The sequence below is a fragment of the Dreissena polymorpha genome, chromosome 9 (genome assembly GCF_020536995.1).
Source record: "Dreissena polymorpha isolate Duluth1 chromosome 9, UMN_Dpol_1.0, whole genome shotgun sequence".
In the NCBI taxonomy this organism is placed as follows: domain Eukaryota; kingdom Metazoa; phylum Mollusca; class Bivalvia; order Myida; family Dreissenidae; genus Dreissena; species Dreissena polymorpha.
The window spans coordinates 17,866,684-17,872,762 of NC_068363.1; the positions used below are offsets into that span (position 1 = coordinate 17,866,684).

General features: G+C 34.2%; 1 protein-coding gene across 3 annotated transcripts in view; it reads right to left on the reverse strand.

Moving 5' to 3' along the window:
* Window positions 1–6,079, reverse strand: part of LOC127844115 (uncharacterized) — a 110,995-nt gene that overhangs the window by 36,914 nt on the left and 68,002 nt on the right. The window contains exon 1 of one of the 3 annotated variants that reach the window (XM_052374124.1): window positions 5,600–5,682. The exons of 1 other annotated variant lie outside the window; for it this stretch is intronic. The gene's annotated coding sequence lies outside the window, so the exon portion shown is untranslated. Of the gene's footprint in view, window positions 1–2,409; window positions 2,707–5,599; window positions 5,683–6,079 lie in introns of those variants that run through there. One more of the 3 variants, XM_052374125.1, reaches the window with a different exon arrangement.

Sequence of the window (6,079 nt, forward strand, 5' to 3'; positions counted from 1 at the left end):
CCACATGGGTGAATTTTTCACCTGCATCCCAGTCATCCTTAACTGGTTGTGTGTTGGGCTATCCCCATTAACTACCCGTCATGGCAGTTTTGTTCAAAACAAGACAAGTATCAATACTTGAAGAATTGTTATTGCTTTTACAGACTTTACACTAACCCCTAGCCCTACAGCTCGGGGCAAGTGATTTGTATTAAATTTGGGCTATTAAAATTTTCAGATTCATATAGTCGGGCAAGTGGGTATTTTAATCTGTTCTATTAATGCATAAAGATTCGGACTAGTTGTTAAAAAAAGGCTAAAGTGAAGACTGCTTGTATATGCTGGTTAGTCTGAGACATTCCAACAAGAAATAACTGTGACAGTCCAAATACTTGCTCATTAAAGTGTGTGTATGTGCAGGAGCTTGTGTGTGTGTGTTTGGTACAAGCTCATCTCAAAAACTGATTCACTATTTAGTTTTTAACCTAATAGATGTAAAACCTGACTGTAAAATGAATTCTATCATTGTAAAGATTTTGTTGTTGGGATAAAGTATTATAAATTGTAATCCATATGATTAACACAGAAAACATTAACCGAGCGCTAATTCCTGATGTAGCAGAGCCAAAAGACCTGGAAGTATAGATGGTTAATGGATGATGTTCCTTATGATAGTACTAGTAGGTACTAGTTGGTTTGTCTTTTTGATACATCTAATAGTATATTTAATTTTTCATTAATAAAATGGGGTTAACTTGGTTATCCTCCTCAGTGGTTGAATCTTCAGGAAATGTTAACATAAGCACATACATTGTATTTGATACATGTACATGTATGCCGGTGACCCTCAACTGCAATTTGGGTTACAGACAGGATAGCCTAAGGTGTAATTATTTCTTAGAGATGAACCCGAGTTGAGGCTCAAACTTACCAACCCATGAATATGTCAGAGATCAACACTCTACCGGTTTAGCTGGCCGGGGTAAGCTTGGAATTAAGAACTATTTTGCTTAAAAATGATCTTAAAAAATATTATAGTTGTCAGCAATATGCTAAAACAGTGATTTTCCTCCTTCTTTATAAAGTACCGGTAAACGGCACTTTCCCAATTACGAAAAAAATACAAATTTCCCAATTGCTGTCCTTAAATTCCCAATTAAAGGTAAAAAAAAAAAAAAAAAATTTTATTTTTTTTTTTAGCAACATTTAGTTAGTTTCCCTTTGCAGCTCTATAGCTTGAACCAAGGTTTATATAATATTGACAGCTTGAAAACACTTGGTTATCAATTTTGAAGTATTTGGGAGCAAAAAATCAAATACACCAATTTCCCAATTTGAGGTTTTCACGACTCGATTTTTCCCAATTTTGAGGTTTTCACGACTCGATTTTTCCCAATTGGACCGGTATGGGTACTTTTCCCAATTGGACAAGGATAATCGCTGGATAAAAGTTTAGGTTTTTTAAAAGCACAACAAGTTAGGCTTGCAAAAGAACTGATAAAAATATATAGATTATTATACAATTTACAAATCAAACATATTTAACAATAAAGTAGTCTTATGTTTACTGAAATGTGCAAATACCAATTGGTTTGAATGAGTGCTAATATAATAAACAATGTTAATTTTTAATAAGTGGGTGGGTTTAAATTAACTTGCACTCAAAAATCATAATAGTTTGGGATTGTTTCAATTTCTGACAGGTTTCAGCACACAGTACAGTAAGGCATGATCTTGTTATTGTTGTCAGTCTACATCTACATCGGTACGTTGACCAGTCAAACTTGACAATTACTCAACTCAGTAGTTAATTACGGCGCCGTTGAGATCAATAGTGCTGAACTATTATCCAGCAGATGGTCATTGTACATTATTATAAAAATTAAAATTGTTTTTATTAGTTATATATCGGCAATTTATTGCTTTATTTGCTTTATAAAGTCAATATAGCGGATAGGTAAGGTTTGTACTGTAGGGCGAATACTTGCCGACCTTAATATCGCGTTATCTCGGCAGTCTCGTTATGCGTGATTAAACAATGTTGAAATCATGAATAGAAGTTATGAGCATGTTTCAAAACCTAAATGCAAAAGTGTGACGGACAGACGGACGGACAGTGCGATTACTATTAGTCAATATAAATTGCCGCCTAAGAGTCTTTTGATGATTTTTGCTTTTGCAGACTCTTGGCGTCAATAGTTCACTCTATCTTTTTAATAGCGAGAGTTTTCCTTCTTTGTCTATATTGATGCGCAAGGAATTTGGTGCGCAACATTCAAGCCCCGATATCAGACAGTTAATATCAACGGATTGCAATAATATTTACATACCTGTGTAGATAATTCATTTCTCAATAATGTTCCGTAAGAATTATGTAATGACTCTTTCAATTTTGCATGCCTGACCAATTTAAATCAACACACTACTCACATTTTCCATTCCAATCGCTGTGCCCGATGTATACCGCAGGTAGATTTTAATCGATAACGCAGCCTATTACACTGTAATGCCTTCTTCTGATTGGTTGATATTTAAATATTTCATAACATGGCGAGAGGTCAGTGATTGTATTGCGATTTAAGCAAAAGTTTAACTTAGCTGAAATAATTCGCGTTCAGAATAAATCTGAACGCTGAAACTCCGGTCTGCAAAAACCATAACGAAAAATAAATACAATACTATTATATCAATATGCTTAAAATTGCAAAATAACATTACCAACTCATAAAGTTTTAGTTAATTAGTCCATTTTTACCTCAAATAGCGTCGAAATTGAAGTAAAAAGGCATAATTTTTCAGTTAAACTTCTGCTTAAATCGCAATACAATCACTGACCTCTCGCCATGTTATGAAATATTTAAATATCAACCAATCAGAAGAAGGCATTACGGTGTAATAGGCTGCGTTATCGATTAAAATCTACCTGCCGTATTCAGCGGGCACAGCGATTGGAATTGAAAATGTGAGTAGTGTGTTGATTTAAATTGGTCAGGCGTGCAAAATTGAAAGAGTCATTACATAATTCTTACGGAACATTATTGAGAAATGAATTATCTACACAGGTATGTAAATATTATTACAATCCGTTGATATTAACTGTCTGATATCGGGGCTTGAATGTTGCGCACCAAATTCCTTGCGCATCAATATAGACAAATAAGGAAAACTCTCGCTATTAAAAAGATAGAGTGGACTATTGACGCCAAGAGTCTGCCAAAGCAAAAATCATCAAAAGACTCTTAGGCGGCAATTTATATTGACTAAAGTTTAACTGAAACAAATTATGCCTTTTAACTTCAATTCGACACTATTTGAGGTAAAAATGGACTTCTTAACTAAAACTTTATGAGTTGCTTATGTTATTTTGCAATTTTAAGCATATTGATATAATAGTATTGTATTTATTTTTGGTTATGGTTTTTACAGACCGGAGTTTCAGCGTTCAGATTTATTCTGAACGCGAATTATTTCAGCTAGATTACTATTGACCTTATCGCGCTGACGTCACAAAAGGGGCAGTCCCTTAGCGACGGTGAAAACAATGCCCTAGATACGGTCGATTTACTACGCTGATTGAGCACCTCTGCTGATATTTCGTCAATTGCATTCCTATTGGGAAGTCGATAGGTAATTAAATGTCCTGTAATTGGTGTTTAAAATGTCTTTTGACTATTATGAAGGGTTAGATTGCACTTCGAAAGCCCGATATGATCAGAAAATAAAACTAATTGGACTTAATGAATGTCCAGTACAAATTGCAAGCTGGATGTTGGAAAAATGACCCGACCAAGTGGGCGACGATCGAGTACGGCGACATTCATGATTAACTTTCTCACTGAGACACCGGGTAAATTCGTTTATTCTGTAATAATGGGAGTATCCTTGTAGATGTTGATGTAATGAGTATTGTCGTTCTTTTCAGGGTTCATTCATCTTCGAACATTATAATTATATTTCTACTATGTCAATTTATCATGCTAATGTGAAGCTGTAAAATACGTAGGGACATCTGGTACATGACTTACTGAAAGCCGTAGTTGTGTTCATTGTAATGAGTACGAGTGACAAATATTAAAATTAACACACATATATCTGTATAAATATTTGTTTTTCAAACATTATTTACCCCCGTTGCTGTCAAACGTAATTTCTTTTTTATGATGTTGATCGTTTATTGTCGTAACATTAAATCTTAATACGGAATGACGTCTTTTTAATTAACTGATACACGCTAAATACATTACTTTTTTTTACGTAAATTTTATAATTATTAAATACTTTAATAAATTAATCGGGCTTGTATCTTTAGGGTGTAAATTTCAAATTGGACATGATTTTATATTTTACCATATGTCACATATCTAATTTAAGCAACTGTTAAGTACATCGGCATTAATTATTCATCCAAATGACTGCTTAATACTACCAGAAAGAGGAGACATGGTGGCATCTATCGTGTTAAATGGCTGGACCACCCAGTGTGGTTTATGACACCTTCTTGTCAGTTAAGTTTGGACAATATTTGATCAAAACGAGATAATCGGATTATGCAAAACAAAGGGGCAATTAAACACCAGAATACAAAAGCTTACACGATTTTAAGACTGATGCAAAGAATCAAATGAAAAATATTGCATTTAATTTAATAAAATGTTTATTTAAGGTGTCAACGTGTTTTATAAAGCAACTGTATATTCAATTATTTCGGCATTAAAAATTTGGCTTAAATGACTGCTCAGTATAATAAGAGATGACTTAGAGGTAGGTAACATAAATTATGTTTAATGATCACATGTGGTTTATGCAGAGCCCCAAATATAGGTCCCCAGCTGGCTTTATGACACACCGTGTTTTCTTTGTCTGGACAGTATCCGATCATAACGAGATAATCGGTTTGTGATGAAGAAAGGGGCATTCAAATGCCTAACATGCGGAAACAAAGTGTTGAAATTGGTGTGAAATTAAATAAAAACAATAACATTTATCATGAGAATTTATTTAATACGTAACAAGGTAATAAGGTAACAAATATAGAGGTTCAAATCAGCTATACTATATGTTGCATATATTTAAAATTTATTGGTTGTTTGTTTTCATCCTTATTTGTGTTCGTTCATTAAATTAAATTTATTATGAAAGAATTTCTATTTCTGGGTATTTTATTCTAAAAAATGGTCGCGAAGATGTGCTTTAACATAAGAAAATTGCGAGCAGTGTTAACTATTTCAATGCAAATAAAATGGCGACAGCGCTTTTGTTCTCACCGTCGTCAAGGGGCATGTAACTCTAACTGACGCAAGTGCCCGGATGTTGCGATAAGGTCAATATGCAATCCTTCGGGGCAAAAAAATACACAATCAACCTGAACAAAGGTGACAAAACTTCCTGAAATAAATGGACATCCAGATAACTTTACATGCTAAACATTAGCAGAGACGTAGATCTCTGAAATTAAAAAAAAATAAAAACGTCAATAATCTGAAAACTGTCCGAAATTTTCGGCGAAAACACTTTTCCGGAATAAAAAAATAAAACCAAACATTGTAAGATGTCAAGATTAGTCTAAACTGACGTTAGACGCATAGTTACTGACATAAATCAGCTTTTCAACTTTATTTACCTTATATGAACAATTGGAAAACCGTTAAAACGATAGCTAGGTTTCGAATGTTTATTTATTTGTAAACGCCCGCCATTTGTCACAAGGGAAATCACTGTTGAGGAATACAGGTTACACACTACTTTGTCACACAACGATATAAATATTCTGATTCCTGATAAGCTGTCACCACGGACTCTAGATTACAATATTCAATATACACTCCGTGCTGTCACATAGCTTCAATATAAATTTCCAATTTAATATCTTCTGGTCGGACTTACCATAGTAAAGGTCAACGAAGCACTACTGCTTTAAAATTTGAAATTGCTGCATGGGTCCGTTTTCCTTCCGTAGCCTTGTGGTGCTGCCACTTCCGCGGCCATAAACCCGCTTTCCGCTGATGATGATTCCGCAGAATATTATGGTCTTTCTAAGTAGTGGATTTTATTGTTAACCGTAATAGGAACTAGTCTGATTCACACCCACAAATGATTTTGG